General features: G+C 42.2%; 1 protein-coding gene across 2 annotated transcripts in view; it reads left to right on the top strand.

Annotated features, from left to right (window-relative positions):
• Nucleotides 1-14,276: 14,276 nt before the first annotated feature.
• NFKB1 (nuclear factor kappa B subunit 1) overlaps nucleotides 14,277-25,193 on the top strand; it is a 113,610-nt gene continuing 102,693 nt past the window's right edge. The window contains exon 1 of one of the 2 annotated variants that reach the window (XM_070614147.1): nucleotides 14,277-14,779. The gene's annotated coding sequence lies outside the window, so the exon portion shown is untranslated. The remainder of the gene's footprint in view (nucleotides 14,780-25,193) is intronic. The other variant, XM_070614146.1, reaches the window with a different exon arrangement.

Here is a 25,193-nt window from a genome sequence, read left to right as displayed (position 1 = left end):
CCACTACACATACAATTAGAATGATTAAAATTAAAAAGATTGTCCATACCAAGTGTTGCAAGGATATGATGGAACAAGAATTCTCATAAGCTGATGACGGGAACATAAAGTAATAGAACCTTCTTGGGAGAACAGTTTACAGCTTCTTAAAAAGTTATCTGTGTGCTGACCATGTACGGCAGCCATTTCATTCCCGGGGATCTACTGATGAGCAAAGAAAGTACATGTCCACGCTAACGGTTATATGCACATGTTTCAACTTTATTTTTATAGCCCCAAAATGGAAACAACCCAAATGTCCACCAACAGAGGAATGAATAAATAACTTGTGATTTATCCATACAACAGAATTCTACTCAACTATAAAAACGAATGAACTATTGACACACAGAACCACATAGATTGAATCTAAAGATAATCATGCTGAATGAAAGAAATCAGATAAAAAAGATTACATACTGAATGATTCTATGTATATAAAACTCTAGGAAATGCAGACGAATCTGTAGTGATAGAAAGCAGATCAGTCGTTGTTCAGGGATGGGGGGGTAGGAATGAGGGCCTACCGAAGGACATGAAGAAACATTAGGGCTCATGTATACGGTCACTATCTTGATTGTGGTGACGATTGGTGGTATATACACACGTCAAAATTTATCAAATTGTATACTTTAAATATGTGTGGCTTGTTGTATGTCAATTATAACTCAGTAGCGTCATTTTAAAAAGTATGTGTGCATGATCCAATTTTGGTCAAGGAGAGTCAAAGACAAGGTTGCTGAAAGCTTCTTGGAATGTTCTCTGATCTTAAAAGAGCCATAAGAAGATCTCTAATCTCTCTCTCTTTCAATCTCTCAATGTGAAAAAGAAAGTATGCTGTCCATGCTATAGCTGGGAGCCACCTTTTGACCAAGAAGAGAGGCCGCATGAGGAGATTGCTAACAGAGACAGAAAAGCAGAAACAGATGCCTCTCAGAGGAACAGAGTCAAAGTCCTGATTGCATTGAATCTGAAGTCCTCTCTATCTAAGGATTTTCCACCACATGACCTAATAATATTCCATAATGGTTAAGTCATTCTCACTCAAGATTCTATACTTTGCAGTGAAAAGCATCCTAACCAAGACAGGCATATTCTCATTTGAGAATCATATTAGCAATTTATAATAAGCAATCAGAATGGAATTCTATTCCTGGTATCTAATTAAATTACATCTATTTTTTTAAACTCTCAATCTATGTTTATCTACTGTGTATAAGGCTTATAGTTACTGCAGGATAGGAGCTGGCAGATGTTTATGCTCTCCCATCATCCTTTTTCCTTCTTTTGATAGTAGCACTCCAATTTCCCCTTAGCAAACCACCTCTCTGGCATTCTTGGTTCATGTCTTTCAGGAGACAGACCCTCCTGGCCACTAACAGGAGACATGTGATTCAGAGGTCATCGTGAGAAAACGGGCAACTGAGCCCAGGTCCCCAAATCTCCCCTCCCAACTCCCTGAAAACTACTTCTCCAAACAAGAAAAAAGTTGGAGCAGGTATGTAGGGACACCTGGGTGGCGTCCTGGAGGTCATAGGCTCCAGGGTCTCTGAAAGGAAAGACACTCTCACTCTCTTTTGTTTGGGGCAAACAAAAGCCCCATGTCTAAGGCAAAGTTCTGAATTTCATGGTTCCCAGTGAAAGATATTACTGGAAGCCTACACATCCCTTTAAGAAAGAGCTACGCGTGCTTGTTTATGTGTTTATTTGTTTGTTTTTGTGAGGCTTGATCTAATCCAGCTGATGACAGATAATACAGAGAGCTGCACCTGTGAGGTGGGTTGCTCCTAGCCCCTGCGGCTAGGAACAAGTCCTGACTTGTACCCAGAGATCTGGGAGAAGAGAGGCTGCCATCCAAAGCTTCAGCTAGATGTTGACAGATTGACAGCTGGTTCATCACCAGCCCACAAGAGCGGAAACTTTCCCCCTTGCAGATTTGCCACTGCATGAGACCCAAACTCCTTCACCTGTGTTACAGGTCAGTGCATACAAAGCCTGAGGTCTGAGCAGGAAATAGAAAAGAACAACCTGCCCTAGCAGTACCAGCAAGCAGGAGAGGAAAACCAAGGTACGCGCTTCAAATAACGTTTCACTCCACAGAACTGTTGGAAGAGTCAGATGAAAACTTTTTTGTCAAGCAACAAAATTACTCAAGAAGATATAATTAAAGGTTAACAGATTAACAGTTAAGTATATGATAAATGCTATAACTAGAGAAAAAATCATTTAAAAAATTTGTAATAACTCCATGTGTTTCTCACAGTGTGCTCCTCCTGACTAAAATAACTAAAATGAAATAACTGATTGAAATGCTGCATAACATATTTCCAAAACTAATGCATTGCTGAGGTTGCATGAAAGTCAGGAATTCATATATTCCCCAAAATGAAAGCAGAAGGGGACAGCTGAGAAACTGCCTGTCTAGACCTTGGCATTGTGTAAAAAGAGAAGAAATTCTCTCCTGAGAATTCGTAACCACTGCTATATGTAGTGGTCAAGAACATTCAAGTGGGGAATTTAATTTGAAGTGTTCCCAAGTTAATAATGCACCCAGAGTACAGGCAAAAAGAATTTCCAAAGATAAAGTTTCAAGAAATGTAAACAATGTATTATTTAAACTCAGTTGATGTTTTATTTTTTTTTTAAAGATTTTATTTTTTCCTTTTTCTCCCCAAAGCCCCCCGGTACATAGTTGTATATTCTTCGTTGTGGGTCCTTCTAGTTGTGGCATGTGGGACGCCGCCTCAGCGTGGTTTGATGAGCAGTGCCATGTCCGCGCCCAGGATTCGAACCAACGAAACACTGGGCCGCCTGCAGCGGAGCGCGCGAACTTAACCACTCGGCCACTGGGCCAGCCCCCTCAGTTGGTGTTTTAAATAGCATATGAGATTTAGTTGAAGACAGACAGAATTTGTGAACCAGAAGATAAATTTAAAGAAATTATTCAGAATTCAATCCAAAGAGATAAAGAAATATTAAGAGATACAGAAGTTAGAGTAATAAGGTCTGACACATGGCTAATTAAAATTCCAGAACAGACTAGAGAAAATGGAGGAGAGGCAATATTGGAAAAGATAATTGCTAGGATTTTTTTTAAAGATTGGCACCTGAGCTAACAACTGTTGCCAATCTTTTTGTTTTTTCCTGCTTTTTCTCCCCAAATCCCCACAGTACATAGTTGTATATTTCAGTTGTAGGTCCTTCTATGTGGCATGTGGGATGCCACCTCACCATGGCCTGACGAGCGGTGCTATGTCCGCACCCAGGATCCGAACCAGCAAAACTCTGAGCCACTGAAGCGGAGCGCGAACTTAACCACTCAGCCACAGGGCTGGTCCCCTGGACTAGGAATTTTCCAGAATTGTTGAAAGATGCTAAATCCTGAGATCCAGGAAGCCTTAATAAACAAATAAACAAACAATAAAATCTAAATAGGGTATATAAAGGTAGACCACATTCTACATTCATCACGAGGAAATTGGGAAAAGAAATAAAAAAGAAATCAGAAAAACAGCAATTAGGCTGATCCAGGCTGATTTCTTGAAAGCAACAATGAAAATTAAAGGGAGTAGAATGAAATCTTTAATGTCTAAAAAGAAAGTAGAATTACATATTCAATGAAACAATCTCTTAAGAACAATGATAAAATATAGATTCTTACAACCAAATGACGCTAAAGGAAATTCTAAAATATAAGATTTGTTACTTGAATATAACCAGATTGCACTGGCCGTTAAAAAAAAAAAGTGACTAGACTTGACAGCGTTGCTAACTTAAGATATAATTGTACCTCTACTCCAGAGAGTGAAGCACTGGTGTTGCTATTTTATATGGGGACATTTGAGCAGAGACTTGAAGGAAGTGAGGGGGTGAACCATATGGATATTCCAAGGGTGATCTGAGCATGGAAAACAGCATGCGCATAAGCATGCGCGTGGGGCAGTACGCTTGGTGTGTTCAAGGAGCAGAAAGGAGACCTTTCCTGGAACAGAGAGCGTAACTAGCAGAATGGTAGGAGATGAAATCAGAGAGTCAGCAGACAGCAAGACTATGAACGGCTCTTTAGATCATTGTAAGGACTTTGGTATTTGTGCTGAGTGATCAAGGAAGCCATTGGAAAAATTTGAACTGAGAAGTGACTTCATCTGACCAGGTGGATGAAATGCTTTAGAAATAATTTAGGTCCAAATCCCCAAAATGTATTCTTCCATGGACTAACGTAATCTGGTACTTAGGAAGCCTTCTGCTGACCCAGTTTGATAGAAGACAAGAATTTAAGAGGGAGTAGATGGCACACACTTCCTTTAGGGTAGACTCTTTTTCCTGTCTATGATTTCCACCTAACAGGCTTTTAAAAGTAACTGGACAGGGGCCGGCCTGGTGGCGCAGCGGTTAAATTCGCACGTTCCTCTTCGGCGGCCTGGGGTTCACCGGTTTTGATCCCAGGTGCCGACAACATGGCAACGCTTGACAAGACATGCTGTGGTAGGCATCCCACATATAAAGTAGAGGAAGATGGGCACGAATGTGAGCTCAGGGCCAGTCTTCCTCAGCAAAAAGAGGAGATTGGCAGCAGTTAGCTCAGGGCTAATCTTCCTCAAAAAAAAAAAAAAGGAACTGGACAGCTGAGTATTTAAGGTCACAGTCTGTGATAGCCCTGCAATGTGTTCTCTGTAGCACTTCCATTGACCAGTTCAATTCTTCTTTTTTTATATGTAATAGTTATTTTGGATTTGTGTTCTGTTCTTGATACTCTGCATTTGCTCCTCCAGATCTACTCTCCACGTCTCTCCATCCCGCGTTGTGCCTCTAGCTTTCATTTGGGTCCCCTTAACGGGAAACACTGGAGATGTGAGTGGTGGAGGGAGAGGTTGGGGCATAGATTCTGTTGCCTCCCTCCCTGCCTTGTGGTGAGTTGTGTGTAGCCAGTTTCTCTAGCGAAGTGTCCGGCTCTCGTCTAAAACTCTCCTACAGCTACAAGTTCTTTCTTGGTTCCAGGCACCATCCTCCCACCTTGCCCTTACAGGCCCAGGAGTGGTAAGGCTCCCTGTTCTTGTTATCCCTGGGATGCTTTGCCATCCCTTATTGGTTTCCCTGTCTACCCCCAGCCCTGTGAATAATCCCTTCATTAAAGTCTCATTAATTACTCTGTTGAGAATGCGCTCTGTTTTCTGTGCACACTCAGATTCATACACAGAGTGAGTTCAACCACTTAGAGTGAGCAACTTTGCTTTTCTTTTTATATGCTTTATTTTTTAATTTTATGACATTTTGAAATTTTCGCTTTCTTTATATTCAAAATTAATTAAATGCTGACAACAAACCTTTACTCGGTGCAATACCATTCAATATGATGAGCTAAAAGCACTGGCCCAGTATTAGAGAAGCAAAGAGAGGAGGATCTGAGGCAACTCCAGAGTTCAAAAAAGACTCCACTGAGAAGCTGAGTAGGACTTGGCCGCCTTGCAGCCAGGGCAGCCCCTTCCTCCCCAAGAATTGTGGAGCTCACTGCGCTGCAGCCTCAGGACCCCTGCGGTTAGCCACTCGCACAGTCTCATTCCAAACCTCTTCAGGGTTCCCCTGCTTCAGCAGATCTGACCACACTGACCTGCAGCTGAGCAGCACACACACACACACACGCGTGCACACACACTCAGAAAAGATCAGCTGTTAAGACTATGGAAATGCTGTTAAAGCAATTTCTTTACATGAAATGAGCGTAATTTTAAAGAGGACTGAATCCAAAGTTTTAAAAAATTATTGAAACAGTGAAATAGTCAACAGATAAGCAGCGTTTGCTTGAATTTGCACTTCAACCAGTCCTAATAATATTTTCCTTAAAAGTCTTGCTGCCAATATGATAAATAGAGATCTATTAGAATGGATATTATTATCACAATGAGTTCTTTCAGATTTTTATAAAAGCTTGTCAGGAGATTTATGTGTACAAAGTCATATTCATCCTATTAAAGAGATACATATGAGCATCAGACCATCACTTATAAATAGCTTTATCAGCCCCATATAGAATCTTACAGAAAACAGAAACCTCCTCCATAAAAACAAGTAACTGTCAGCTGTCTCAACAGGATGCCCATTAGCCAGTGTAATTTCACTTAAACCAGTTTTGTTGGCTTCATGTAGCATGACCAATCACTGTGGTTTCCTGGAGACTAAGGGTTTCCCGGACAAAGTGCTTTCTGTGATAAAACCAGGATAGTCCTGGACAAATTGGGATGAGTTGGTCCTCTAGCTCTGTGTCCTAATGCAAATCAGAAGAAGATGTCTCTGTTAGGACTGAATCGTGCCCCCACCTCCCTACACATTCCTATGTTGAAGTCCTAACCCCTAGTAGCTCAGAATGTGACTCTATTGGAGACAGAGTCTTTAAAGAGATCAACAAGGTAAAATGAGGCCTTGGGAGTGGGCTCTAATGCAATACGCCTGATGTCCTTACAAGAAGGGGAGATTAGGATATAGACACCATGATGGACCGATGTGAAGACAAAGGGAGAAGATGGTTATCTACAAGCCAAGAAGAGAGGCCTCAGAGAGAAGAAACCCAGCTGACACCTTGTTCTTGGACTTGCAGCCTCCTGAATCATGAGTAAAACTCATTTCTATGGTTTAAGGCCCCCAGCCTGTGGCATTTTGTTATGGCAGCCCTAACAAGCTAATCCACTTTAGTAGTTATACTTGGTTTTGGTTTAGTGCATTTCAGCGGGTGATTACAGCCTAATCACCTCTTCTCAGAGCTTGTCTTCTCTTCCCTCTTCCTCCTCAGTTCTCACACAGGAAGCCTTGTCCCCGAGTCCCTTCACCTAGATTGTTACCTCTACACATCCCACTTCTCTTTTCTTCTGACACCTTGCTCCTTCATTAATTTTTTTTCTCTTATTATCTCTATTAGCTCATTAAACTCTCACTCCACCCTTCCAACCTTCCTTTAACTCTGGCACTCCATAAATGTTAGTCAAACAAAAGAAGAATCACACTGACTTCTCTTTCCCCTTCCTTTTGCTCACTCCAAACTCTATGAGATTCTTTTCGTTTACTGTCTTCCTTTCTCCATTTCCCCATTCAGCCCCTTGTAATCTGGTTTTTGGCTCTCATTATTATATTGAAACTACTCCACAAAGTAATTTAGGACCACAGCCGCTGCTATCAGTGCCATTTTGAGAATTAATAAAGTTCCCTTGTCTTCCAAACAGACTGAGCATGGTGAGCAGAGGACAGACTGGTTTCTTCCCTTAGCTGCACAACCACCCCTGTGGCCCTTGGGATTTCATAATTGCCAAATTCAACTCTCTCCTCATCCTCACCTTCCAGCAACTGTCTGCAGTGTTTGACACTGTTGAGCACTCTGACCCTAGAAATTCTCTCTTCTCTGGTTTTCCAAGCCTTTCCTGCCTTTGATGGCACCTCAGGAGCCTTTAAGCATCTCTCCCCACTCACCCCCGACACACACACACACATCAATCCTAGAAATAAAGTAATTCATCAAATTTCTGTCCTTGATCCTCTTCTCTCCCAGCTCTCTTTGGTCATTAATGTTTTAGAAATACTCTCATGACAACTACCACATCTTTGGGGTTATCTCTCGATTTAGATGTGCAACCCTGCGTCTCTCTGAGCATCAGGCTTGAATTTCCAACTGAACACTAGTCTTTTCCACGTAGCCATCTCACTACCATACTTACCATGTCTAAAAGTGAATGCCTCCGATTCTCACAGATTCCATCTCAGTTATCATGGTACCTTTCTAATCACCCGGACTAGAAAACTCAGAGCTCTCTCTCATTATTCCTCTCACTGAAACTGCATATATAATCTGTAAACACGTCCTGTTGATCCTATCTTCTGAAAACCTCTTACATTTTTCTCCTTTTCCTTTCATTGGATAAATAATTTAGTGTAGTGATTAAGAGCATGGGCACCAGAGCCAAATCAACTGAGTTCAAATCCTGGTTCCTCTACTATTTACTAGTTATGAAACCTTAGGAAAATTACTCAACTTCTCATCTGTAAAAATGGGGATGATAAAAACCTATCTTATATGATTGGTTGAGAATTAAATAAGTTAATACACATGTAGCAGTTATTAACTGTATGCTCACTCAACCTATTTCCTCTTCCTAACACCCCAAACTGTATTTCGTGGGTCCCTGGCATCTAAGTGGGGAATGTGAGCAGAAGTGTTATGTCACTTTTAATCAAAGGCAGTTTAAAAAAGACATACATTTCCTATGCTGTCTCTTCCTTTTCTGAGGCAATATTGGAAGCAACTCACAAGGATGGCAAAGTTAGACGATAGCTGAGTCGCTGCCTGGAGGAGAGTCGCCCAGGTGAGCCACCCTGCCGGGAGCTTCTGCAGTGGATTTTGTGTGAGAGAGAAGTAAACTTTTAAACCTTTAATTATGTTAAATCACTGAGATTTCGATTTTTTTTAATAGCTAACAGTATTATTTATCCCACATCATATGAATACACTGGAAACAGTGCCACAAATAGTAAGTACTCTATGGATGGTAGAGATTATTCTCTCTTCTGCTACTATATTAGCTGGAGTACAAGTCGTCTTTCACCTAGACTATGAGGGGACCACATAAAATGTGCTTGAGTAGTTCATTTATTTAGGACATATTTTGCTAAAAAAGTCTTTGCTTTGCCCAGTTATACTGTTGGTAAATTCTAGGATGATTACTATCTAGAGACAGCAAAAGAATATTATTTTGTGATTCCGTAAAGAGGAAAATAGATACTCCATTTCTTCTTTACTGCCTCAAAGAAAAGGATAAATGATGCCAGGATTTCTACGCCTTCCACAGATTGCAACTTCTCTCTCACCACCTGCATGTTGGCCTCCTGAAGGTAAATGTCAAGTTGCTTAGGTTGAAATCCTGGCTCTACTACACCCCCTCTCCTCCTTCCTGGGTCTCTCCATGTATGGGGTATGTTTTTATGGCCAATTCTTTAGTGAAACAATGTGTCTTTCCCCTGTTACCATCATTCCCTTAGTTTATATTTTTTAAGAAAAGAATACTTAGCCCTTTTGAACATTTATTAATTATGGAACATATTTTAAGTGCTATGAATGTTTTAGAAAGGTATTAGACAAAAAAAAAATGTTGACTTGTAGGTATCTGGGAACAAATCTAGATTTTTTTTTACATTAATCCTTACAACATACAATTCCACTTCCTAAGTCTTTTTGTTACAAACTGTGTTTTAAATCCAGACTTCATGCCTTCTCATCTATCTGTTTTCTTTCTCCTGATCATTTTACCATCATATCCTTTATTTTTAAGATTTTATTTTTCCTTTTTCTCCCCAAAGCCCCCTGGTACATAGTTGCACATTTTTAGTTACAGGTCCTTCTGGTTGTGGCATGTGGGACGCCACCTCAGCATGGCTTGATGAGTGGTGCCATGTCCGTGCCCAGGATCTGAACCCTCGAAACCCTGGGCCGCCGAAGCAGAGAATGAGAATTTAACCACTTGGCCATGGGGCCGGCCCCTCGCCATCATATTTTATCCACCATTCCAACATTCACTAAATGCTATCTTCCTCATCAGGTTTTTCCTCTGAGAAACAACAGTATTAATAATAATAACCTACATAAATGAGAGTTTCCTGAGCATCTGGCGTCTTGGTCAGTCCATCATGCACATTGTCTCATTTGACTCTTGCAATACCACTGTAAGAGGGGCATGATTATCATCCTATCTTACAGATGAGAAAAAGGAGGCTTACAACAGTTTATGTACCTTGTCCAGCGTCACACAGCTACTCAGGGCAGAATAGGAGTGAATGGTTCTCTGTGAAGAGCACAATCAGGCACACACTGGCTTTAAATTTGAAGGTGGTGCCAGATCCCACAGCCCGAGAACTTAACCACCAGGCAATGCTGCAAGCACTGTGATCTCTCTCCCCACCTATGCCTAAGTGTTATCCCTCCAGGAAAGCATTACTGTACTCTGCCTGGTAACATAATTACATGCGCTCCTTTGTGTACTGTGAATTCTTTGAAGGCAGTGATGGTCATGCATAAATATTCATTTGGTAGAAAAGATGGTAGCACCTGTAAGATCAATGACGTTCTTCTTTTAAATTTATTGATGTCTCCATTTCAGCATGTCTTCATTGCCAAGGGAACAAAATTCTGGATTCTCTATATAATCTTGAGAGGAAGACGATTTCTTTGCCCTGTCTCGTTGGGTTTACTCTTGGTGAGATAATCCATTGTACAAATCACTTGCGTCTTGCCTACCATATAAGGGGTCATTCTTCCTGGCTTTATCTTGTGAGTAGAGATTGTATCTGCTTTTTCTTTTGTAACCACTCACTTGGCTAATTGAGTGCTCTCTCAATAAGACCCGCTAACTGTGCAAGCACAAGTTAGAGTATGGCAAGCACTCTACTGAAGGTGTAATGAAATACTCTGCTATCAATAGGGAGAGATGCCACAAGGATGAGTACCTGCCCCGTGGTCAACAGCGCAAGACTTTATGTTCCTTAAGCCTGTGAGGAAATTAATTTCAAGTCCTTTCTCTTAGAACAACTGGTTACATTTGTGTAGACCTTTTACATTTTTTACCTTCCCTTTGTGTCTAGACCTTTGCGAGGTAGAGTTGTTATAATGTAACATATATGCTGTATATGCACATAGGACAACATATATGTTGTTACATATGTATGTGTATATACATGTCTTAGTCTGCTAACTTGGGCTGCTAGAAGAAAACACCAAAGACTCAGTGTCTTATAAACAACATCAATTTATTTCTCACAGTTCTGGAGCCTGGAAGTCTGAGATCAGGGAGCCAGCAGGTTGGGTGAGGGCCCTCTTCCAGGTCTCAGACTTTTCATTGTGTCCTCACAGGCGGAAGGCAGGAACTCGCTCTTAGTGTCTATTTTATAAGGGCACTAATCCGAATCAGGAGGACTCTGTCCTCATGACCCAAGTACCTCCCAAAGGCCCCACCTCTTAATACCATCACTTGGGGGTTGGGACTTCAACATATGAATTTTGAGGGGACACAAACATTCAGACCATAGCAATACAACATATATAATATAAAACATTATATAAAGCTATTAAATCACTCACAGCATAAGCTATCATGTTACGCTTATTGCAGAGGTGAAGACACTGAAGCTCATACAAGCCGTCACTTGGCAAAACTTACACAGATTGTACAAGGCTAAGCCAGGACGCCAACTCAAGCCTGACTTCGAGTCTAGCGAAGTCTTCCCATTTCATCTTGGCTCCCACAGCCAAGAACTGTGACCTGAGTGTTTCTAAGCATGTTGAGGTGGCTTCACGACCCGAAGCATGTTGTACACTTTACAGAAAAACAATTCACTTCTGTTCTATCCCCAAGATGGATCCTAACAGGTTGCAAGGCTCAGATGCATGAGTCTGTATTTGTGAATCCTCTTCATACACCATGTAATTTCTCACTGTCAGTGTATACTCAGAACTCTCTGGACACCAACATTCCAATACTCTGCTTCATGAGAAGGGAAATTCGTGTGATTTCAAAGATTTAGTGACAAACACAACACAACTTGCCCTTTCTATAATCTTGATGCCTGAAGTTCCACTCACACACATTTTTTTTCTTTGTACCCTGATAATGGCAAATGTCCTCTGACACCTTAGGGTGGAGGAATTTGTAAGAAAGATTCCTGGAAGCAAGTATGTAGAGGGTGTAGGGAAAGTGTCAGGAAACAGAGCTGGAATACCAGAAGATTAACCGTGAGCCAAAAAGAGCAGACTGGGGCTTTTACAGTTTTGTCTCCTGTGGTGCGCTGAATTGTGTCCCCCAAAAAGATATGTTCAAGGCCTAATCCCAGGCACCTGTGAACATGAACTTATCTGGAAATAGGGTCTTTATAAATGTAATCGAGTTAAGATGAGGTCATATTGGATTGGATGGGCTCTAAACCAATGACTGGTCATAACAAGAGAAAGGAGAGGGCGATTCAGATACAGAGACACAGGAGAGACACAGGAAAGGCCGCACGAAGACAGGCAGAAATTGGAGCGATGCAGCTAAAAGCCAAAGAGCACCAAGGATTGCAGAGAGCCACCAGAAGCTAGGAAGAGGCAAAGGAAGGATTCTTGCCTAGAACCTTCAGAGGGAGCAGGGCCCTACCAGCAACTTCTGGTTTCCAGAACTGTGAGAGAACACATTCCTGTTGCTTTTAGCCACCCAGTCTGTGCTGGGCTGTCACAGCAGCTCTAGAAATCTGACACGGCTGCTTAACGGCCCACCACCAATTTTAAGTTCACTCGATGGGATACTTTTGAATTTGAAATTTAATTTAATCCTTTTCATTAATTAACACTGTTTGATTTTTGTTCCCAAAATATGTCAGGTTAGCTCTACTCTTCTAAGATCCTGACCATCCATTCTTTCCGCAATGGGCTACTACCCCCGCAGGATGAAGAGTATGCATGCTCACACCTACCCCCATAAAGGAAAATCCACTCCCCTTAACACTTTGTTGTTTCATGGGAGTTCGCACTCTTTATACTCATGTCAGTAGCAAAAATAATTTTATATAAACCGTATATTAATTTACTAAACTGTAATATTAGCACAATTTCTAACAATGTTCCAGAAATAATACAGGGTTTCTAGAAAGTCATTATCTTCAGTCTTTATAAATTCCCTGAATCCCAGCTGTTCAACAGCCTCTTGGAGATAATGAAATTACTCGAAGGTACAGTAGTCCCCCTCATCCACGGGGGAGACCTTCCCAGACACCCAAGGGATGCCTGGAACCACAGATAGTACTGAACCCTATATACACCATGTTTTTTCCTATACATACATACCTGTGATAAAGTTTAATTTATAAATTAGCCACAGTAAGAGAACAACAATAACTAATAATAAAATAGAAAAATTATAACATACTGTAGTAAAAGTTTGTAACGTGGTCTCTCTCTCTAACATCTTCTTGCACTGTGCTCACCCTTCTTCCTGTGATGATGTGAGATGGCACAGTGCCTGCGTGATGAGAGGAAGCGCGGGGAACGGCGTAGACATTGTAAAGTGGCGTTAGGCTACTAACTGACCTTCTGACAAAGGTTGAAAGGAGCATCACAGAGCCGTGACCACATGGATGATTGGATGCAGAGGATATGTTTGTTGACCTGGGGTAACTGAAACTGCAGAAGGTGGAACCCTGAACAAGGGAGGACTACTGCAGATTGTCGGCTGGTCCCGAGGTCACTGCAGAGACTCAGCCCAGATTCCAACAAACGGATCTCTACTCTGCTGCCCAACACTCCACCAAGAAGATCCTGGTAACCTTGGGGAGGGAGAGGAGAGGGCGCGCAGTGGGCATGAAAGGAATACGCAGAACTTGCAAGGAGCCATCTAATGCCATAGCAACCCTGCCTACTGACTGTGTGATGACTGATGTTTTCAAGTTAAATTTACACAGTTGTCACTGAACTCGGCAGTGAGACAATGAGCTCTATAACACCAACATCAACTCAAGGTTTCCTATTCGAGGAGGTAATGTACCCCAAGGGATCCCCAGCCCGTGCCTAGCACAGCGCCTGGCACGTAGAGAAGCTCAAACGCTAGTGGACGGTGGTCACCAAGAGGTCTGTCTGTGAGCTCCAGGAGCAGTCTCTCCAAAAAAAGAGAAAATCGCTCTTCTGCCAGATCAGGATTTCTTTATGATCTGCGAACCCAAACTGCTGCTACCACCATCACTGAACTCTATCCACAGTATTGTCATAAGGCTTGATAGAGCCCTGCAGTTGAAAGTTCTGAATAACAGTCACAGCCAGGAGATTTCAGATCTCACCGACAAACAGTAGATGTTCAGACCTCACTGGACCGAAGTCAGCGAAGACAGAGAAATTCCAGTTTAGTCTGTGAGGAGATCGGAGCGTCACTGAGACAACTGACAGGGAACATATAGACGGGATTTATTTTTAAACACAGCGTGCTGGGCGCCGTGCCGGCCCACCCTCCCTCCAGAGGCTTGGGCCTGTGCTTAGGGGCTCCAACAGCCGCAGCGCCACCCGCTTCCCGGGACAGCGGCCCCGCAGGCCCTCCAGGGGCGTCCAGCCGCTCTAGCCCTCCGGGCTGCGGGCGCGCGGCGGGGAGCGAGCTTGGGGTCCCGGGCGGCCAGGCCGCCGAACGCGCGCCCCTCGCCCTGCGCCCCGAGGTGGCCCCGCGGCGCCGGGAGCCAGGCTGGGCGGCCAGGCGGGCCGGGGGCGCGGCGCCCCCACGAGAGCGGGCTTCCCCCACCCCCGCGGCGAGCCCACCTCCCGCCCCCGCGGCGTGCGCGCGTGTGTCCGTCTGTCTGTCTGCTTTCTCGACGTCAGTGGGAATTTCCAGCCAGGAAGTGAGAGAGTGAGCGAGCGAGAGCGAGAGAGAAGTGCACCAGCGGCCCGGGGCAGGAAGAGGAGGTTTCGCCACCCGAGCGGCCGGCGGCGCGCTGACAGCTTCCCCTGCCTCCAGCGCTGGGCCTGCGGCGCCGCCCGACCCGGAGCCCCGCGCAGCCCGGCCCCCGCCCGCGCCCGCGCCCGCGCCCCTCGCCAGCGCCGGGCCATGGCGCGCCGCTGACCCCGGCCGGCGACACCGCGCCCGCCCGCCCCGGCGCCGGCTCCGGTTCCGCGGCCGCTCCCTCCTGCTCCGCACGCCCAGGCCCGCGCCCGCGGAGGGAGCCCCAGCGCAGGGAGGCCGCGCGCGGACGCGCCACCAGGGTAAGCCACCTCGGGCAGGGCCCGCCGGGCCGGCCGCCCGCGCCCCGCCGCCCCCTGCCCCCCGGGCGTCCTCATGGCTGCGCTCCCAGCGGGGCCGCCGCGCCGAGGGCGCGGGCAGGAGCGGCGAGGGACGCGGGGCCGCCGCCGGGGACCGGCACATCCGGGCCGCGCAGGGGCCCCCGGCCGCAGGGCCGCGGCTGTCCCCGGCCTTCCTCTCTCGGCCCCGCGCCCGCGCCCTCACTCGGCGAGCTTGCTTGATCCCCCCACCCCTGCCAGGGGCCGCTTGAGGGTCGGGGCGCGCGCTTCGGCGGCGCCGGGGGAGGGCGAGGTGGCGCGTGCACTGCTGGACCAGATTTCTCCCCCGGGCGGCCCGCGAAGCGAAAGCAGAAGTGCCTGTCCGGCCTCTGGGCCGGGAAAGCCCTCCTCGGCCCCGCGCTGCAGAGGACGGTGCCGTGGTCTCCACTCCGAAAGACCCCCCCCTCCCCCCCCAGGACATGATACATTCGCCTGCCTAGGACCTGTACATAAGTTCAAAAAAATGAGGGTCTGTTGCTGATCCTACGGTGCCTGGCGTTTGAGAGAGAAAAGAAATTACTTACTTAGAACACTTTTTAGACACTCCGATTATGTAAAACACTTGGACCACGGCACCATGGATTGTGCGTGACCTCTAAAACAAAACAGTGATATAAACAAAGCCTGTCCTAAATGCAAGCTTTGCTGTGGTCTTTAAACACAGCTACGGAGGGAGATGTTTGCCCTGATTTAATCGTCTGCCCTGAAATTTATATGGGGCTTAATGATACAGTATTTGATTATCGAGATTTAAGACGTTTTCATGGGACTTTGTTAAGTAGGGTTTTTCAGCATTGTAGCTTATTAAATAACTATATTCAACTTAAAATTTTTGTTATAAAGCCCATAATCTGAGAAAATGACTATGGTATTACTGAAACATTTAATAGTTCAGGCATACAAATGTTCTTCTCCAAACTGCTGCTCTTCAGTAAACACTAAAGCTTAGAATAAGATGTTCAGTGCTTATTTTTCTAGCAAAATACTTCAATTGAATATTCTTGAGTAGTTTAAATTGCGTTAGTGTTTGTTAGAACATTGAAAGAAAATCTTGAGTAAAATAAAGCCCTTAGCTGGACTATGTTGTTTTCCTGATTTTAATGTTGTGCTTTCTAGAGATGAATCCTTTTACTGTTTGATGCACTAAAGATCTTATGTAAATAATTTAAAGCAAAGTGTTTTTTCAAGCTTACGAACTTGGGAAGACAGGAAATAAAAGGAGATTTGTTTCCTGTAGTGTTTTACATTTATCATGTAATTGAATTGCTAAGGTGAGAACATATATGATAAGTAGAAACATGAAATCTCCTGAGATTATTCATCCATATGGATATACCTGCAACTCCTCAATGCCTTCTGGAGCTTGTTTAGATAAAATAGCTTCCGGGGCCAGTCTCCTGGACAACATGAACCAAAGAAAGTCTCCTGATGTGGAGATTTGTGCTGGCACTGAAGTACTGCCTGCCGTGAATAGTAAACCCCTTCTAAACTGTTTGAAAGGCTTTTTGAAGGAAATACTATAATGCATTTAGGGGTTGGTGGCGGTTTGAAAATCCATTATCTTTGTTTTGAAAGTTCAATTTTATCTTATGTTCTGCAGTTGGCGTTCACATGGACTGAATAAATGCCCCTTTTCAAACCCAGTTAGTAAATACTGGAGTATACATACGAAATCATCGTTCCCCTTCGTAAGCACTACTCTGATCTTTGCACTTCCTTCTTACTTCTGCCTCTTAGACAAGATCATCTATGATGACCGAGTTGCACTTGGGAAAAGCTCAATTAGTCTGGAATAGGCAGAATTTTAGATTTAGTGATCATATTCCTCATATTTCTATTGTCATGTTCTTTGGAACAAATTGAAGCTGGTTTGAGAAACCGATATTTATGCAGGTTGTTTTTACCACTGCGTTCAGACTTCCAGGTAACTGATGAAGTCAGTGAGTGCCTTGGCTTTCAGGGATCGCTGTGGTAGGTGGAAGGGCTAGATAAGGAACTGGCACGGCAGGAATCTTGGACTGTCATTCGAGCAGCAGGACCTTGTTTTTACCTAATCTATGAGAGGTATTCCCCTGCTCAGAAGAGGTGAAAGTTCTGGCTTCTGGGGGGAAGTGGTTACTTCATAACCTTCCATTAGTGTGAACTAGGACAAGTTAGAACGGCGGTTGACATTTTAAAACAATACATTTAAAAAATATCTCAATTTCCACATGGATTTTTGATACAGTAGTCAAAAGACATCGTCTTCTTCAGAAGTTATCATCAGTTGTCCTGTTCTGAGCATAGAGGCGAAAGTTTACCTGGATAGGCAGAGTCGTTTAACCAGCAGAGTCGATGTGCAGACTCTGCTCCTCTGGTTACAGCGTGAACAGGAATCTCAGCGGCAGGAGTGGGGGTAATAGAATCAATGCCCATGCAGAATTGCTCATTAATTTACCTGACTTTTAGTAGGAAGGTGGTTTTGTTTGGTTGAGTGGTTTTCTGTTTGTAATATGAATCATAAAAGGTGACGTGATGTTCTATGTTATAAAAAGGTAAGGAGAAGGAGAGGAAGAATAGGATTTTAGTGCTTGGAGGACACCTTTCAATGTTCTCCTCCTCCGTCTGCATTTATGTCTGATCAGAGTTAATAGACAACTCCTTCTTGGTGAACAGTAAACCTTACTGAAGCAGTTTACTCTCTTTTCTTGGAATTAATTCTCCTTTGCACTCTTGCACCTCTTATAAATACTGAACTCACCTATAGTGTTCTTTGAGGCGAGCGGGTAAGCCATCAGAAGCATGTATGCCCCATGAGTGGACCCTGGCCCCTCCAGGAGAGCTTGGGGTTTTTACAGTCTCGAGGTGTTCAGCCTCAGAGACGACTGTTTGGATTTGTGGCATAGTCCTCCAAATCAGCCTGGCTCCTTGACTGTGGTTTGTTTTTTTTTAATCAAAAAAGATTAATATTTGAAACCAGATAATTTGATAGAGTTAATAGGGTAACATAACCGAGATGCTTATCTTTGTAATATTTCATTAATGGGTATCCAGTGCCTCACTAAGGAGTCGCATTCTTTTCGTGATGATGAAATTCCTTCCTGCCTTTGCTCTCTGCTGTGTTAGGAGGCTGTTCCTGGGTGCAGGTTAATATGGTCTCTTTCATATTTTCAGGTGACGTTGGTACACCTACCCTTGAAGGTCAGGTGATAGTTTAGAAAACAAGTTGTGAAAGAAAATCTTACTACTTCACTACAAATAATTTAAAGCCTAACAGCTCTAAACAAAAGTAATATAAGGTGTTAAAAGTTATAGAATCCTTGGGCCAGCCGGTGGCAGAGTGGTTCACTTGGAATGCTCCGCTCCGGCGGCCGGGGTTCACTGCTTCAGATCCTGGGCGCGGACCTACACACCACGCATCAGGCCATGCTGTGGCGGCGTCCCACATAGAAGAACTAGAATGACCTGCAACTAGGATATACAACTACGTACTGGGGCTTTGGGGAAAAGAAAAAAAAAGAGGGATATTTGTAACAGATGTTAGCTCAGGGCCAGTCTTCCTCACCAAAAGCATACCTAGAAAAACAAAAAGATTATAGAATCCTCAGGAGTATAGATTATTGATGAAAATATTTATTTAATTTAGAATATTAATTATAAAAATATCATTGTATTTAAAATTTTAAAAATCAATCGTTATTCCATCCTTATATTTTCTGTAGTAACTAAAATATATAGTTATAAGTAGTACAAGTTTCATCTGCTTTAATTTGCTGCCTGTTTTCAAAATTAGAATAATGAAATGAATGGTTTAATTCCCCGTTACAAATTGGCTTATTACTTTTCATTTACCATTTTAATTCACCATTAGGCCAGAAATCTTAGAACCAGCCTTTATTTTGACCTGTACTTTCCACAGATGTTGTAATTCAAACCATCTATAGATTTGATTTCTTTTAACTGTGAAACTGATGGAGCTTTAAAGAAGAATGTGAAGATTCTATGTGGCTTATTCTTTAAGAGCCTAATTATATGGAAAAACAGTAAAAAGGAGAGGAAAAGAGCTATCTGAGATAGTCAAAATCCTATAGTTCCAGGTAAAAAAAAATCATGTCTAATCTATGCTGACAAAGAAATATCTGATGCTTCATATTGTGCCTGTGGGTACATAGAAAGCAATTACTAACTGTTTGTTGAATGAAGGAATGATGTTTTGTTTTGTTTGTTTACAAAAAAGGCAGCTGTTTTCTGCAAGGAACAAGAATTACACTATTTTGCCTTGCCTTCTGGGAAGAAAGAAGCCGAAAACTAGTTTTTGCTTCCTAGATATTATATACCTATCTAAAGAGCACTTGAATTTACTAGAACAAGTTGATTAAAAAGTTCCCGTTGCCTTCCAAAAGGGAAGCATTTCATTCTGAAAGAGGAGTTTATGAACTGGGGTAAAAAAAAAAGAAAGAAAAAGGCTTTTGGTTTCAAAGTTTTAGAGGCACTTATCAAGCAAGGTAATAAAATAATTGAAATGATAAAAGGTGCTTGTACAAGTAAAAAATGTAACTTTTTGGCTACCGAGAATTTCCTCGAGCTCCAATGAAACTGTAATTTCGGTATTAGTATCTCCAGGAAAGGGAGCAATGCCTCAAGTGCTGCTTGGTGGTCCAGAGTGTTAAAGCCTGAATTGATCAACCAAACAGTCCGTCAGAGTGTTAGGCCACCCAGAGCCAAGTGCTTATCACCTACGAAAAACTGGGGAGGGAGCACTGCTGGGAAGCGGGCAGCTGGCAAGGTTTGCTGCACCTTCCACTTTCTTACTTTAATGCTTTTGCAAGACTTTGTAACCTGGGGCCCCCTTGTGCTAGGGTTTTGTTGATTATTTCTCAGTTGTAGCATTTTCAGAAAATTGTGCTAGAAACTCTGTATCTAACCATTTATTCTGTGCGGATACAATTTATGAAATGAAATAGACCGTCCAGACCAGCAAAGAGCACCATGCCGACTCTTGGTCCTGGTGTCGTGCCCCCAGCAAGAATCAGAACACGTGCTGAGGACTGCTGACTTCAGTCCACTCTGCTTTGGTGCCCACTTACCTCCCTTCAGATCAGTTACAAACATACATTCAAGTTTGAAAAATTAGTTTTAAAAATTGTTTGCAAATACATTTATGCATAATCATTTTTGTTGTTGCCAACAAACTGCTGGAGACACTAAATGTTAACTTAGTAACCAGTGCGTTGTACAGCTGCGTTGTTGACAAGTGCTGTGCAACTGAAGAGCAGCAGCGTTTGTTAGTTAAAAGAGAAGATAATCCAAGTCCTCTGCCTGTAGCTTCCCTGGGAACAGACTGGGACAGTGGGAAGTTTTGCTTTGCTCGTTACGTAACCAGCTCAGCCTGCAGCTTCTGGGCATGCAGAGAAGTACAGACAGAAACACAAAGCTGCCACCTTGTACTGGTCTTTACTGTGCTCGTCAGCATGTGAGGACAAGCCATACATGTCCTACTAGAAAATAAAGTTATTGGATTTTTCTTAGATTTAAGCCTTTTGATATATGAGGCTCGCTAGCATTTATAGGCAAAATTTTCTTTTGGCTAATTTGAACTAAAAAAATACAAAACCTGTATAAAGTTGACACCTTTACAGAAAGAGTTTAAAACATAGTTTGATTGCTATAATGAATTTTGTCAAAATAGTTATTTTTAAAACATTATTTTTATTATTCATTATTATTTATCATGTTATTTGGACTGAACATATTATACTGTATTTCAATGTGAGGGCGTACCTATCCCGCATTTTTATCTCCAGAAATGATTCTAACATATATCAAGCATGAAAAAAGAAAAATTAGAAGTGAGGACAGATTCCCTAATCAACCTACCTGTTTGTTGGTTCTGGGCCCAAGCCTGCAATTCATTTAAATAGTGAGAATGAATTACTTAATTGTCTTGGAAAATATGCCTTCCAAGACAAGAATTTTAAGAATGGAGAGAATGACTGTTTTTTGAATGTTTTAGCATGAATTCCTGACTCATGTTTTATTGATATTTAAAGAACTTCTTTGTCTAGCAGTTCTTAACTCAGGTATAGATTTATATTCTAGGATTTAACCATTTATTGGTATTTGATCATTAAGATTTGATTTATAAACTTCAGTGTCTTTTTATTTTAAATGGAAGCTAGATGTGGTGGTGAGGTCAAAGAAAAAGAATTTCTTACAATTTACAGCATCTAGTTTCATTCTCTCTGTGTAATACAGGCACCTTAATGACTCATAAAGTTTGAAGACCATGTGGAAGGATGGATGGAGTATGAATGGCTGTTGATAAAGAGGAAATTTAAAGTAGAAAGGAAGAAACATGAAGAGGGTTAAGAATATGTAAAAATTAAACTTAATGTTTTTTAGTTCTGTTGGATGTTTGGGAAAGTACTTAAGGGAATACACAAAACCATTGTTTTATATAAGCATAAAACTGAGTATAAAATCTAGGAAGTAGAAAAGATTATGTTTTAAAAATGCACTCACACTGCTAATTTCAAGCCAACCAGGAAGGCTGGGAAAATACTTTTTGTGGGAGATGGATTAAAATGAGCCAAAAATATAGCTAGTCCCACACCATAATCATTTAATTCTTTCATTTATTATGCTAACACATAGTGAGGTATGTAAGGTAAGTATTATGTCTGTGTGTTTTAAACCTGTGAGTCTTAAAAAATTTGGTCAATAATCTAGAAAATGAATCAGAATTCCAGAGAAAAGAATAAATTCTATCTATCACAGATGAAAAGGGGAGAGTCATAATGAAAGGAGAGAGATTGCCCTTGAATAGAACTTTTTTATAGGTACTTCACTATGGATTATCCTGCTTTTGATTGATTGAAAACAATGGTCACTTCCCCCACATTCTGAAAATGCTTTGGAAGTCAGTTGTGATTAAGCAAACCTCAGTACACCTGGGAAATTTAAATCAAAAGCATAGTATCTGAGCGATTAAATGTACTTCCTTGGTCTTGTTCCATATCATAGCATTCGTTTGATACAATGTCTTTGTGGTTCCTCTCCGTGTACTTTACCCAATTTCCATTTTAGACATTTAACTAAGTTTAACCCGCACACCTTACAACATTTCAATATTTCCTGACTATTTTAAAACATTACCTTATCAGTCATCTACCCTGCACTTTTTTATGACGGGCGGGGAAAGTATCCTATGTCTCTTAGAAAGTCTCCTGTAAGAGCCAACTAGGAATTAGTCCACGTTGTCTGGAAAGGTAGTTCAGTCCTGTTGAAATAGATCAGTGATTTGGGGAGCAGTTGTGCTGTATTTCCTAAAGACCTGTTCAACTGAAGGAGTCCCGTCATTCAAAGCAAGCCACAGAAAACCATAATTTTGTTGCTGAGGCCCTTAGGTATCTTCATATAAGTGTCCCCATCAGTATGCCAATATCCCCACCCACCCAGTGGCTCCCCTAGCACGTCAGGGAATGCCGCCGTTAGCCCACCCTGGTCCCTTCAGGAGGTTTCCCGCACCAGAAATGTAGGAACCGTCGTTCGTGTGTACTCACGTAATTCCTCCAGTCAGTCACAGTTCTGTCAGTTCAGCCTCCTTGTCTTCCGACTCCATCCCTTCCTCTCTGACTCTCCAGCTTTCCATGTTTGTGTTGTCTCCTGATGCATTATCTCCTGCTTCTCTTCCATCCTTCATCCCAGTGTAGAGGTCAGCTCTCTAAAGTGTGAGTCTGATCATGTCACAGTCTTTATATTTCTGAAATGTCTCCGTTGTCTTCACAAGTTGATTCGTACACACCTCACCTCCTACCTGCTCCTCACCCATCCCCGATTTCTCAGATCGTACACGTCAGTTTTCGGTTCCTTATGCACCCTGTTTTCTCACTGTGAGTTCCTCTGCGTACACGCTCCGTGTGTGAGGAGTACCCTGTGCTTCCTAGCCATTGTGCTAACTGCTCACCCTCAGGCCTCTCCCTCCTCCATCCATTCTCCCTGACCTCCTCATCAAGAGTTATGTGCCCCCAGTCCAAGTTCTCTTGACTTCTTATGCTTTCTAAACAGAAAATATCTTGAGGGCAGAGATTTTATCTTTCTTACTTTTTATTTGCGCAACACCCTGTAAGTTTGCTGAATGAATAAGTAAATAACTAGACAGAATATCAGTAAACTGTGTTATTGATTAAGCTGTGTGGTTCTGGGAAAATTAATTAACTTCTCTGGGTCTCATTTTCTCTCTGTAAAAAAATGAGTGTTAGACTGAATGAGCATCTGCCTCTAAAATTAGTTTGTTTCTTTGATAATAGTATTATTTGAAGGACTTCAGGTTTTCTTCCCATATTAAGAAGGTGCAAAGACAGTTCTTGATTATCAATGTGATAATATGAGGAACTATCCAGTTTTGGATTATGAGTTATCATTTATGGTCCCAGACTAGTTTCTTCCTGACATCTAAGTGTTTCTGGAGTTGCATCTTTTCATTATTAATTTGTCTCTACTATGAACTCACATTCATATTTCTCCAAGGAAATTGAAGGCAAACTTGATACAGAAATTGAATATAAAATTCAATACTTTAATTCTAAATTGGTGCAAGGTCTCACTAATTATAACTACATTTGGAGGAGGAAGAAACGGCAACTGTAACAGGGTGAGCTGAACCTTAATCTGTCATAGCAAGAAACTAAGAAAAAAGATTTGATAAACTAAGAAAAAAGATTTGAGCCTAGTATTTGGAGATATGAAAAGAACCCCCAAGAAAACCACAAAGAGAAAGTTAAGAGCGTCACAAAGGCAGTGGCTCTGCAAAGCAGTCTTGGAGGTGAAGAGAGGTGGGTGGGGCCTTGGCTTCATTCTCTGAGCTCTTCTACTTCCGTATCATAGGATTTCCCTTTTAATCATTAATATATGTTGAGTCCTTTCTGTGTGCCAGATTCTAGGCACTGGGACGACAATATTGAACAAGACAGAAATCCATAATTTAATGGAGCTTAGATCATGTAATGTTTTCAGTTTTAAAAATTTTCTTTTTACATTAGCCTTTTTTAAATTGAAGAATCACGTAACTAAAAAAAGTGCACCCATCGTAAGAGGACAGCTTTAATGATTTATCTCAAAGTGAACCAGTTTAATCTAGGTAGTGTTCTAGAACATTACCAGCACCCCGGAAGCCCCATTTCTGCCCCTTAGTCAGGACCCTTACCTTTCCCTCTCATTTAAAAGGTTTCACTAGTGACTTTTGGATTACATGCATGTTGATTCCATAACTCATATGGTGATCCACATATGATCCACAGATGATCGAGAGTTGACTAAATGAATTCCTTACTCCAGGGCACTAATAACGAGCTTCACACGAGTAAGAACTCTGCTATGGCTAACGCCCTAAGCTCAGTTCGTTTCAGATTTTGCTCACCAAACAAAATATGTTAGTAAAAATATAAAGCAAATTATATTCTCACATTAATTTGTCATTTATGAGTTTGAGTAAATATTTTGTCTGTTGCCAAGTAGTCCAGGGCACTGACAAAGAGACATGGGAGAAAGAAGTGTTCGCATCAGATCTCATCAGACCAGGAGAGAGTGTAGTTCACCTCGTCTTCCCGCTCACTTTATGCATTGACGTCTGCGTATATTGAAGGGTTTATCTGTGGGAGTGATCAGTGCAGAAAGCCCTTCATAACTAGATTCAAGGACTGAAAGGTCCCCTGTGTTAAGGCCTGATTTTGATGCTTGCACATCATTATTCTTGTGTGTGGAAGGTCATTATTGTGGTTATTTTGAGGAAACCCTGTCCTCCCTCCAGGCTGGTTGTCAGCATATCCATAAAACCTAGTACTGCTGGTTCACATGATGAATTCTTTTTTTTTAAAACATAAAGGGTATATTTTTATTGATATTTGAGGATTAATAAAAATGAAAATCCTAACTAAAGTCATCATATTCAGATTTAAGAGAACTTGATCAGTTTCTCTATATTTGATCAAAAGAATCTCTAATTCATAATCTACAGGGTCTACTTCCTCATCAGTCTAAAAATACAAATACTCCAAAATGGTGCACAAGAGAAAGACCAGACATGAAATGAAAATTTGGTCATACTCTATTTTTTTAAGTTGACAATTTTTTTAGAGCAGTTTAAGGTTCACAGTAAAACTGAGGGGAAAGTACAGAGGTTTCCCAGATACTCCCTGCCCCTCCACGTGCACAGCCTCCTCTGTTATCAACATCCCTCATTAGAGTGGGACATTTGTTACGATTGGTGAACCAACATATACATCATAATCACCCAAAGTTCATAGTTTACATTATAGTTCATTCTTGGTCGTATGCATTCTATAGATGTGGACAGGTGTAT

This window comes from Equus przewalskii, chromosome 3 (assembly GCF_037783145.1).
Source record: "Equus przewalskii isolate Varuska chromosome 3, EquPr2, whole genome shotgun sequence".
NCBI lineage: Eukaryota > Metazoa > Chordata > Mammalia > Perissodactyla > Equidae > Equus > Equus przewalskii.
This window is presented reverse-complemented; position numbering and strand designations above follow the sequence as displayed.